Below are 13,765 nucleotides of genomic sequence, written 5' to 3'. Positions count from 1 at the left end.
ATCGAAATACTACTTCATTTCCTTGATCACACATTTGACTAACACTCAGCAGGTTATGCTTTAGACCATCAACATACATAACATTCCCAGCTTTAACTTTTTCTTTTAAGAGAACAGAGCCTTTACCTTTTATGACAGCAGGAGTGTCATTTCCAAATGAGACCTTCTTTTCCTTTTCTAAGGCATTATATGAATGAAGTTTTTCTTTGTCACCTGTCATGTGTTTTGAGCATCCACTGTCGATGTACCACTAATTTTCTTGTCCTTCTGCATATAACGCTATACCACATCTTTCTGTTCGCAGTTCTTTCTTTCTCCATATTTTGGGACTTAATGAACTTTTCTCCTTCTGAGATGTTTGCTGAAATTTACTCATGCATTCAGATTATTCATGACCGAAGTTGTTACAGATAGAGCATTCTATTTCATTTTCAAGAAGAGAAAAGTTATTGTAGGTCCTTTTCATGATCCCTATCACATTCCTTTGATTTCGTGCTTCTCTAGTCATGATGGTTTTGTAAGCAACACATTGAACAGCTTTGTGTCCAAAGTTATGACATGAAAAACATTGGTAATTAAAGAAGTTCCTGTGATTATCGAATCTACTGACCTAGTGATTATAGTTTCTATTGATATTCATTCTTGAAGCAGATTGAGTATGATTTACCTGAGGTTGGTTGTAGCTTCTGTTCATCCTTGAAGTAGATTGAACCCGATTTACCTGGTGATCTGCTTTATGCCTTTGCTTGTCAAACTGTTCACTGCTCTTTGCTGCATCAAGATAGCTTTTAGTGGAGGTTGACCGCTTCTGTGCTTGATCCAAGACCTGTCTCTATTAGAGGAGAATGCTGCACTTTGATGATTTCATTTAAGGTTTCTAAACCTTTAGTAAATCTAAGATTGAGAGATTTTTTTTTCTCAATATACTTTCTTAGACCCACAATTTCACATTCTAGTTTTTCATTGTGTTTTTCTCTTTCAGCAAGTTGGACTGTCAGAGTACCTATAATCATATTCTTTTCTTCTAAACAGATTTTGAGTTTAGAGATTTCTTCATAAAGGTCATCTTCATCTAAAGCATCCAAGAAATCATCATCTTCAAAAGCCATCAGAAGTCTATATTCATTACTATATTCATCTTCATCACTATTTGATAAACCATTGCTGTCTTCATGAGTATAGTAGCTCTTCTTACTTACACTTTGTTTTCTATTCCATTTTGCAGATTCCTTACCTTTATCAACCTTATCTTTATGAGGACATTTGGCAGCATAATTACTGACTCTTCCACAAGCAAAACATTTGAAAGTTAGTTTACCTCTGAATCTTCTGGAACCCCGTTGAAGGTTCTTGACAAAGTTGGCTTCTTCTTCTCCTTTTGATTCATTGAGTTCTTCTTTTCTTGAAACTTTGAATGATGCTTCTCTCATATTTGATGGACCTCCTTTTCTCATCTCGAAAGCAGTTAAGATTTCATGCAGCTGTGTCATAGTACTAGTCTGAAGATTCTGCTTTTCTTCTATGGCAGATACTTTTGATTCAAACTTAGCAGACAAGTATCTTAAAACCTTTTCAACTAAAGTAACTTCTTTTATCTCTTCACCCAAATTCTTCATACAATTAACAATCTCATCTATAGGTATGAAGTAACTAGCTATACTTTCATCATTGTGCATTTTGAGAGTTTCATATTGAATTCTGAGAGTTTACAGTTTTGCACGTTTTACTTGAGAGTCTCCTTCATAGCTTAGAATGATTTTGTCCCATATTTCTTTGGCAGATTTGAGCTACATAACTTTGACAAATTCTGATTGTGATAGACTTCCCAATAATGTAGTAACAGCTTTGGTATTGGTTTCATATTTCTTTTTACCTGCCGCATCTATAGGAATTGTTGATGGAAATGTATATCCCCCTTCCACGATTTCCCAGACATCTATTCCAAGAGACTGAAGATAGGCTGTGGTTCTTACCTTCCAATAAACGAAGTTGCTTCCATCAAAGATTGGTGGTCTGATGGATCCCTCTCTTTCTTGATTACTCATGATGATGGATCTTCCTTCAAGCGATCAAGCTTCTTCTGAAGGACCTGCTCTGATACCAATTGTTGGAAATAACACTAAGAGGGGGAGTGAATCAATATTAGCAAGTCAGTTATTTTTCATTTCCAAAATCAGATTTATATACGCTACTTAAGTTAATGGCACTCGCGTGTATACGCAACTATGTTTAAGGCAACTAGCGTATATCCTGCAAACTTATGATTCAGTTAATTCATCAAATGTTGATCTTTAATCAGTGCATCAGAGCCATATAAACAGTAACCAGGTGCAGTAAAAATAGAACAGACAATCACACATATGAACACAAGATATAAGGTGGAAACCCAATGTGGGTGAAAACCACCTGCTGCAATTGTCTCTATCTTTTTAATAATAAGAAACTTCTTTTTACAATTTTTGTACTGGTGCAGACTTATACCAGTACACAGGCTTCTACCTGCAGAAGGCTACAACCTTCTCTCATTCTCTAGCTTCTCCTGGAAGGGAGCTACAACCCCCTAGCTCTTGTACTAGCTGATATGTTTACTAGTACATAGATGCCGGCCTACAGAAGGCTACAACCTTCTCTTTTCTTCTAGGGACCACGTTTCATAAATTTTCAAACTGGATCCATCAATAACATCATTTAATCAAAATATATCTACATCAACCAATCTCCTTTTCACAATTGAACCAATCAACCACTTTGACAACCCTTCAATCAAATCTTTCAGAACACTGTAACCAGAACACAGTAACCAGAACCCAAGCCAGAACCCAAAACACTGCAACAGCAAATAGAAGTAGCTAAAACATATTTTACAAGTTATATGCTACTTCCCTATGTTGAACCTGCATGCATATGCACCTTTCTCAAGACGAACCTGCGTATAGATCTGCAAATCAAAATTAAGATGTATACGTTGTTTTGATATGCAGAACCAGCGTGTATACGCACCTTTTCTAAAGTGAACCTACATACAGATCTGTAAATGATGATTTATACATTACAACAATTCCAGACTTCAGTTATACCCAGATCATCATATTTACAGACTACAACATGCGCCAGTTATTAGATAAATGATCAAACCACATAAAGATACTTCACTTCAAGCCTTAAGGTCTTGACCCCTCATTAGATCTTATCTTTCATCAAGCAATAAGGTTCATCCTTCATTCAGATCTAGCTATGCACCATAACCCAATGACCTGTGCACTAGATATTGCTCATCATTAGATATTCAATGGTTGAGTGCCTTGGCCTAATGATCTTCTTCTCCTTATATAGTGTTAGGACTTTCTCAATACCATGGTTCAAAACCACTTAGGACCAATAACTCAAACCAAATACTTGGGATCAATACTTCGAACTTGATACTTTTGACCAATACCATGGATAAAAATACCATGGGCTAAATACCACGGACCAAAACTTGGATTTCCAACATGTACACACCTTTCCTTCTGTGAAACTGCGTGTGTACATTATACACACTTTTTGATCTGCTAACCCACGTGTATACGCCACTTTGTCAAGGTGAACCTGTGTATACTTCTCTTTCCTCATTCTGTGAAGTCTGATCTGTAACTCTGAGCTGTTAACCTGCTAAACTATACTCTGACATCTGAGTGAGTTGCCATTAAGGACAACACCTGTGTCAAATCTGAGTCATAATGACAACAAATGGGGTATGAAGGAAAAGGCTTGGGAATTAATGGCCAAGGCATTATCAATCCCATCAAAGTAGAAGAATTACCTCATCAGGCAGGACTTGGGTATGTCAGGAAAGAAGTTGGGGAATGCACTGAGACAGTTAGTGAACCACCAATGACGGATGATGAGCAGTCCTCATTAGTTCTTTCCAAATCGAAAGAGAAAGTAAAAGATTTTGATTTCCTTTCGGTTTCATATTCTCATAGTATGATGTCTGTTGGAGATCCCAATTACAGAGACAAACATGAGGGTCCTTACAAGGATGAGGCACGAGGAGAAAGAAGAACTTGGGGTTAATAACCAAGGCATGACTCAACCTTTGGAGGTTGTGCACGAACATTGATTTACAGGCTTGAGATACACTAAAGGAGAGTGCTCAAAGGTGTTATATTCATCCGAGACATAGTCGAGGAAAGATTATGATGGGAAAACATGCCCATCATCCCATGGCAGTTTACATTGTAGGGAGAAAGCTGAGGCAAGCTCTCATTGCCATACTGACATCAAAAAAAGCAAAGGAAGGCATAACTATTTTCAACCTTCGAATGTTCATTTTGATTATGATCATGTTGTTAATAATGCACGAAGATCAAGGCATCTTAAAATATGTAACTTTTTTGGTTTACCTAACCATATCTTTTCCAAGTGTTGGAAAATAATGGCAGCAATCATGAGGCATGAAAGACCCTCTCAACAACATGAAAATAAACAGGTTAAGCAGATATGGATGAAGAAAACCCACTACAGTCATTGTGACAGAAATGGCCATCAAAGAGCCACTTGTTGGAGGCTCCATCTAGAGCAGTGCCTTAAAGACAAAGCGTCAGTGCGTGAACCAGGAAGAGTAGTTGTTCGACAAGCAAAACCACCTCAAGGAGGTGATCCATTCACATTGATAAGTGAAAAATGGTTTTTAGACATGTTTTTGTTTATGGTCATTCTTTTGTAAATCATTTGTTGCATTTTAAAGTGTAAAAGTGATGATGTGTTTTCCATCACTTCTTCAGCAACAATGACGTCTGGTAATGTTTTGAGTCGTATTTTACACTTTGAAAGTGATGTTATGTTTCCATCACTTGTCGAAACAATAGTGTTTGGCCTTATGTATGTAAATCATGTGTTGCAGTGATGATATGTTTTCCATCACTTTCTAAAGCAACAATGATATGTTGGCCTTGTTGTCATAGCTAGGGTATTATGTCCATCTTGTTGTAAACTTGACCACCGAGTATGTGTTATAAACTCGTGGCAAGTATGGGACGTTTGGGTCATTAGTTGGTCATGTCATTCAAAGCATGTAATTTGCAAACAATGTACTACAGGTTTCAAATGTAGCAGGTGTCGGCTCGTCGCTTAAGGCTCCGAAGAACAAAGGTGAAGGAGATGGAAGCGAGACCTTTTTAGGACACTTGTGATGTAGACAGGGTATAGAGAAAGTTGCAGATTATTTTTCATGCTTTTGGAGGACCAAAAGCTCCTCAGTGGGGAGGATTGATCCAGGTGGCTCCAGATAGACACACAGGACAAAGAGGGCTCAAAAAAATCAAAGTGCTCAAAATGACTTCGACCCAGAACCAAATCATAGATCTCGTCATCCTGATCACAGAGGTGTGAACGGTTCGTCAAACCGAGCTCGTATGCAAAAGATAGAGCTCTTCAAAGTTTGACATGACAGGGGAAAAGAGGGGCCCACAGTGTGCCACATGGCATCCCAGTAAGCAGGTGGGACCCACATGGTAGCCCATCAGCCATTAACACTTGGCATTCTTTCATTGGTTCCTTATCCCTACAAAAAGACAAAAATTAATTAATATTAAAAATCCCATATATTTGTTTAGGATCGGCGGCCATAACCCCCGCCAAACCCTTTGAACAACCATCACATATTTTAAGGCCGACGGCCATAACCCCCGCCGGCCTAATCGCAATCACAATCAACAATAAACAATATATATATATATATATATATATATATATATATATATATATATATATATATATACATATATATCTATATATATATATATATATATATATATATATATCTATATATATATATATATATAGATATATATTGGGGTCGGCAGCCATAACCTCCGCCGAACCCTCCGAAGGCCTGCCGCATATATATATATATATATATATTTTTGAATCTAGGATAATCGGTAACTGGTGAGAGTTATCCTGAACAGACCCAGGATCAAATCTAACTGGCTGCCACTATAAACCTAGGCTACGTGCAACAACCTGCAAGCTGCACAATAGCAGGTAACTTATGCCTCAACAAGAGCCGAGACGTCCTCTATGGGGTCGCCTACTCTTCTAGCCAAGACACAACAGGTCATATATATACTCAATGAGATTTGAACCCTCATCTCGTGGGTTTCACCCAACGAAACTCACCGCTAAACCCCATATCACTGTATTAAAGGTAGTGGGCTTGGCCCGGTTCGGTTACTACTCGCACGACGAGCTATGATATCTATATATATATATATATATATATATATATATATGTTAACCATGTATTATCGGGTGGGCATGGGCCATCGACAGTGGACCCGCCCCACACCCTATCACCCTGACCCATAATACATATGCAATAACTGTATCTCCGAAATTGGCGCAACCACCGTATATGCCGCCTATCCGATTGCCGATTTGATCAGTGCTGATCAGGCTGATCACTGATATATATATATATCGGCGATATCCCTTGAATCGCGCTAATATATATGCCAACAACCACGCTGATCGCCAATTTGGAATGAAAATCGCTGATATATGCACTGCCGATAATGTTTCCAGCGCCCATGTTAAGCGCCGATACCTTAAATATCGCCAATCGTCGATTTTAACACGATGATGGCAGCATCGTTGAAGCGTCGATCACCGATTGCAATTAATCCGCTGATATTACGGCACCGACAACAGTTAAGGGGATTAAGTGTTAGTGCGAGGTTAAAGGGGCGGGCCACCCAATGCGGACCCGACCCCCATTCATGCATCATTTTGGTTTATAAAAATATATTTGGAGAGGCAGGATTTGATCCCCCGACCTCTCCTCAACCAACGTATATATTTAACCAATGAGCCAACAAATCACATTGGTAAATCCGCCGAAATATTTATATAAACAGTCATTTCCACTTCTGCACAGAGTTCGAGGAGGCAGAATGTGGGCATGGATTTCAAGGTAGTTAATTAATATTTTAACGCAGGAACCATGAATTTTGCAGGAGGGCAAAATTTTCACTTTGTCAGAAAATTAACAAATTTTATATGGATTTCACAACTCTCGTCGCCACGAACACAATGGTGTTGTTCATTTCTTCATCAGCGTTCTGCATTTTCTAGTCATTTCCAGAATGCACGTAGAACCAATATTTCAGCAAAAATAGGTAGCAGAACCATGAGCCATGAAATTCTCCCAAGGAGGTAAAATTTTGACATTTCAGAATATAGTCAAGTTTATACTTGTTTTTCATGGTTTTCTGCAGGGATCGCAATGGTGAGATCAAATTCACCGTCTGAGTTTAAAATTTCCAATCCATCCATGGAACAGAATCTTTGAGGAATCTTGAGGGAATCTAAAAGAATCCTTGAGCCCAGAATTCTCAACTTCTCAGAATTTGGATTTTGGACAATCGATTTAGCACTACTAGACACCACAAATCTGATGGTGTCTTCGATTTCTTATTCTCTCATTTCTTCTTCTCATCACTTTTCTAAGTGCCAATGCAGATGCCCACATTCATATGTGAGCAGTCATCTTCATATGATCGATGCCTTGAGATTGATGGTCCGAGCAGCTTCAGTAGTGTGACATCCACTTCTTCAGATGGCCCTTGGTTGTGAGGTATATGATGTGTTCATGTACTTCTTCTTTTTGCATTATGTTGCACAGATCCTTGATTGATGTTGATGTAGGATCTTGTTTATTACATGTTGTCATGATTCCTTGCTTGATTTGATGTGGAATCTTCTATGTGATGTACTTGTTGTCATAACTCATCATGTTATGTTTTGAGATCCCTTGTTTTATGTTGTTGGGATACTCTTGTTGTCACCATGGATGGTTTTGCATTGAGATACCTTTTATGCCATGTTGGTGGGATGCTCATCATGCATGTTTTTGTGTCATACTGATAGGAGTTTTATTGAGAATTCTGGTTGTGGAATATCTCTTAGAGCCACTCCTACGTGAGGGAATTTTTCCTTGTATGATAGCATCATCATCTCTTGTGTACATAACCATTATTAATAGCACTTAATGTGGCGGCCTACACCATATTGACATTGGGTCCCTGAGACGTAGTCCCTCCTCGACGAACTCCGTTATCAATGCTTACATTTTTATGTTTTGATTATTGTTATATTCCTCTTCTTTTCAACATGCAGATGCATTCATTAATGTTCTTTTAAAATGCAATTTTAACACATCACGAAAGTAAAAGGTCTTGGAAAGGTCCTTCTTCACACCCGGACCTGGATCACTAGGAATTCTGTGTTTCTGTCCAGTAGGAATTTTCAAACCTTGTACTCTGCTCCTGCAAAACCTCTATCTCAAGCTTCAATTTGTTTAGCTCTTCTTCCTATATACTCATGTTTTCCATAGATTGAACTAACTTTACTGAGTCTTCAATGACTAATGTGGGAAGCATTGTTGAAGATGATGCTCCTGCTGTAGTGGTTGTTGTAGGGACAACTGTTTGTAGTAGAGATGCAATAGGAATTGCATCAAGAGGAACAACTGCAAGTTGTGAACTCTGTTCCTTTCCTTTCATTTGTTTGTCCATTTCTGCTTCCATTTCTTTGAGTTGGGTACCTTCTTCCACTAAAAGCTTCAACATTTCTTCCTTTTGTAGCTCTGTCTCTCCATGTTCCTTAGCCTAGGGGTCTTCTGTTGCTGGTAGATTCAGTTGTTTCTTTAATGCTGCTATGTCAACATTCTTCTTTCTAATTATTTCCTCTGTAGATTTTGAATTTTCTAGATCAAGGCTAACTTTGACCACCATTTCCTCAAAGTATTTGATTCTGGTATCTTTTGCAAGTGAGGATATTTTCTTCAATTTGAGTTGAGACAACACATTATTTAAAGTAAGTTGTAGCTTAGAGGCAGTAATGTTAGTCTGTGTAAAAGTGGAATACACCATCTCTCATGCCTGCCTATGCATAGCTATTTGGTCCAAAGGATGGACATCCTTTGCTTCAAATTCAAAAGTGGTATGTTTGAAATCTGTTGCTGACTTTGATTGAGGGACCTGGGCCTGCAAGAATTCCATATGCATCATTTTCTTCTCAGTATCATATGTTGAGATGAGTCTATGTTGAATAGAGGAGAAATTCTTTCTGAACTGAGCTGATATGTTGTCATAGATGGCCTCATTTCTTTGCTTAATCTCCTTGTATCTTTGAAAAATGTCCAACTATTTTTGCTCTATAGATGTTTTTGGTTTCTGAGGGATAGTATTTGGAATCTCTTTAGTAACTAAGGAAGATGATGGAGATGTTGTAGCACCACTATCCAGCTTGAAAGTCTTCAAACCTGAGAGTACAATAGTGCCTTGTGTGTCCTCCAGTGATGGAAATTCTATTTTAGAACCTAAGCCTGCTTTAAGCTTCTTAGTATATATTTTAAATTCTTTAGCTGAGACTTTGGTGACTGGAGAATCATCCTCTCTTGCTCTCTTATTTTTTTTCTCTTTGGGTATGGGAGTCTCTAAAGCTGTCCTAGAAAGTACCTGCTCCTCGGCCTCCTGCAATGTATTTTCCACCCAAGTGTGCTGGTTCATATATTTTTCTATTTCAGGCCTCTGAGTGTGCACATATGGTGTAGCTTTTTGTTCCACTCTCAACTTGGAAATTACCCCAAAGGGGTCATAAGACCAAGTGAAACTGAGAGGAAAGTTCATTTGTTTCAGTAGGAGGTTTACTTCCTCTCCTGCTGCTTTACTGTTGCAGATGAAGGGTCCTACTTGTGTCTTGATCTTGAACTGAGATTTCTTCTTGGCTTCCACGAAATGGATGTTATCAGAATGAATAATTTTCCTGATGTATTCCAAGGCAAATATCCTCATTGGAAAATATTTGGGTAGTTTGTATGGTGGCAGCTCTGAACCATACACTCTAATCTCTGTGAATGATTGGTAAAGGTACCAATCCCTTGTTTTGACCTGTTCACTAAGCTGCAGAACCTTTTGAATGTCTTCACTGATCCTTGGAACTTGCTGGCCACTCAAAAAACAAGTTGTTGGATACACAAATTGGTCTATGAACTCTGAGAAGCTGAATTCTTGTATTTGTTTTCTGGTTAAAGAAGTCCATAAAACAACTGGTTGTGGCTCTCCTTTTTGATCAAGTTTCTGCATTGAGAATGAAAACTTATCTTTTTGGAAAAACATAAACATATACATAAGCATTGATGAATATCTGAACATTCCTTCAGTTAAAAACTGAAGGAATTGTTCATGAATTACAAGTGATAAGACTTGACCATAGTCAAAGGTGACTGATGGTCCTTCTTTTGAAGAAAGGGTGGATAGAAAGCCTAGAATAGGCTCATCTACCCACTCATCTGAACAGTAACCGAGAATGGATGAGAAGACATAGATAATCTGTCTTGTGCTTTGAGGTAACATAGAAGAGGGATATGTGGATTTTTCTTGGGGAGTTGAGAGTCTTCAGGGAGGAAGATTTCAAAAATGGCAGCTCTCTGGGGGGGAAAGTTAATTTATGGTAAATTTATCTGAGAAATTCAAGGGGGAAAGGTGAGAGGGAATCACAGTGGGGAACCTGTAGTATTTTATTAATGTTGTTAGTTGTGATGGTGAAGAGAATTTCACCATTCGGGGAGATAATTTCCCTCTTTCTTGCGAGGTAAGAGGCTTGGCATCTTAGAAGAACTCTAGAAAATAATATGATTGGGGGACAACAAACAAAGGAAGTCTGGATTTCCAAAGATGTATATCATCGGATTGGTCAAGGAAATTATCCCGAAACCAACAACGTAATTCGAACAAATCGAATGCACACTGTGTTTCAGCGATTTTGTAATCTCTGTCTTTGAGTGGGGTATGGTCTAATTTGATAGGGGGAGTGAGCATCAGATTGATTACAGGGGTAGGTTTAGGTGCCATAGTGGTTGCAGAATGGAGAATTGAAGACTATAACAACCGGAAATTGTTGTGTGTCCACTAATTGGGGGGAATTCAGAGTGGCAAACCTCTATAAATTTATGAATGATAGACAATATAAATGTTGCGGCAAGATTAGAGCATAGAGGAGCGAGAGCACTATGAATGAGAAAGGGAGAAAATGTGTAATCGCAGAGGTGAATTTCATATTTATCAGCTTAAAATTAGCCTTAACCGTTGGATTAACAGTCTTTACCTGGCATTAATTCTTGTAATGGTGTGGGCAAACGGATCGGGAATTAGTGGAGGTTGCAACGGTCTCTGACATGGCATTAGGAGATTGGTGGGAAAATGGCGTGGGACTATTGGTGAGAGTGACGGGAGTATGGATAGGTGGAACAACAGGAGTGGTAGAGGAAACGGGATGTGGAGGTGACATATGGTGAGAAGGCGGGTTGGTGAAACTGCTTTCGGAGGGGCGGTGTGATGGTATTCAGTTTATGGAGGGGAGGGTCCGAAATCACATGATGGTGACACATATGTGGGCGGTAAACCACTTTTCGGACCCCCCTTGTCGATAAACGTTGTCGCTTCGGTGGGGTCTAAAACAATCGTGTGTTGTTGAATCAAGGTTATGGGAATTCGGGTGGTCGTGAGATGTGGGGAGGTTAACACCAGAGGGACCCGCCATATGTTTTGGGTGCATGAAACATAACCCAAGGTCCAAAACTTTGGATAAGGGAATACTTCAGACTTATTACATAAAAATATTCATTTTCCTATTCTAATGTTATCTAAAAGCAAATGTGGGTGCATTTGAGTATGCGAACCCCTTCAATATTTTATTCTAAGAGATAAAAACTATTTATTTCAAACACTAAACTAATCTAGTCAACTAAATTAATCCAAATTAAATAGTTGGATTAACATTATTCACCTATTCTACCTACCTAATATTAACCAAGATTAAACTGTTTGGTTAAGTTATTCATTCTAACCTAATTAACATAAATTGAAAACAGCTTGAGCATGATTAAATTGTATGTCTCAAACTGAAAGGGATTGTGGCATTTTAAACAAGTTTCACACAATTTCACAAATTTATTTATTACAAATCCAAAAAGCTAGTAGTGGCACTTAAGCTAGCATCACTTTCATGTTTATTCATTTTTTTGTGGGGTTCATTTATCATTTCTTTTCTTTTTCTCTTTTTTTCAATTTTTTGTATTTATACCCTCTTTTCATTTTTCTATCTTTTTTTGGAAATCATTTGCAGAAAGCTATATTATTTACAATCTGAAATACTAAAAGAAAATACTCAATGATCATTGATCCTATAAATTATAGGACCCTAATACCCAGTTTCTGCCAAACTATCCAACCACCATTGGATTTGAGAAATCTTCGCACTTATATTGATTCCACCTGAGTCACCAAACTCTTCTCCTCCATGTCATTCTTGTTTCATACATTTTCATACCGGAACCGAGAACTACTCAACATGAACACTGCAGCAACACCATCATTCTAAATCAAAGGCTACAACAAAAAATGAATAATAACATAGGAGAAAACAATCTCCAAATACTCCACTAGCTGCCACACAATCTCACCAATCACTTCTCCAATCCACAACTCATCACTTCACTTTCTACATAAATATGATGTTTGAAACATACTTCAACTCACTGCTGCTACTACTGCAAATTGCTTCAATAAATATGCAGTACACAACTCACACAACTTTCATACTCTTCTCCACACACACTCACTCAACACAACTAGACAATCAACCATACTAGAAATGTTCTTTCTCGAATATATGGATGAACTCAAGTGCTCAACTTAATAATTACACAAAGCTACCGAGATCAACGATCTTGTTCATATGTTTGATTTGATTTGGATTCAGCTCATTGACTCTATCAACCATTAACTCCACTTTCCTTTTTGATATTTTCAACTTTAATAAGCTTATAGAGAGCCAACGAACATTTTCAACCATATGCCAAAAAATTTCGATCAATAACATCGCGAAAAACCCCAGTCGCTCCCATAACACAACCTCCATATGAATTGAAGTCCTCAGTCGCTCCCATAGGCTTGGCTCCATGCGACTAGAGCTTTTCAGTCACTCCCATGACTCAAAATGCATGCGACTCGAGCTAAGGATGGTCAAAACTTAGTCAACTTAGCTAAAAAATTGCTCATACTTCTTCCAGAGATTGACAAGGCTCTATAGGACCTTTAAAAGTCTCTAACACCTATGTAAAACTTCATCAAGTCACTGTCACATCATTGTCATCATCATCATTCAAACTAGGTTAACTAGGATTCCAACCAACAACCATACTAACACTTGGGCCATCAAACTAATCCACAAACACTCTTCCATCAACATGCAACTCCAGAACATGTTAAACATCCTCCAACACCTGCACAACCATCTCAAGCATCCACAAACACATGTAGATCCTCTCCAAGCCCAAAGTATAACATAATCAACACAAGAAACCTAATCTGGGACATGAATACCAATCAACAAGGCTCCACAACTCTAACTCCTATAGCATCAACTAACATATGTATGCATCAACATGATCAAGGAGATCATCATCATCTCCAAGCTATTAAAATCTATTAGGCATGCTAATTGTAGAGCTGTAACTAGGGTCTCTCACACCACCAATTATCCCACATTATTAAGTCAATCCGGGAACGTTTTGTTATTGCAAGGAGTAACTCAATCCGAGGCTATTTGTCCAAGTAATGATCGGTAGTATAGTGTTCTAATGACTAGAAAGGAAACAGATGCTAAGCTGTAACTAAACCAACTCAAAAGATAGAATCACACAAAGCAGTTGATCAGT

The sequence above is a fragment of the Pinus tabuliformis genome, chromosome 4_1 (genome assembly GCF_031772625.1).
Source record: "Pinus tabuliformis cultivar Carrire ecotype Pingquan chromosome 4_1, CPIR1, whole genome shotgun sequence".
Lineage (NCBI taxonomy): Eukaryota > Viridiplantae > Streptophyta > Pinopsida > Pinales > Pinaceae > Pinus > Pinus tabuliformis.
This window is presented reverse-complemented; position numbering follows the sequence as displayed.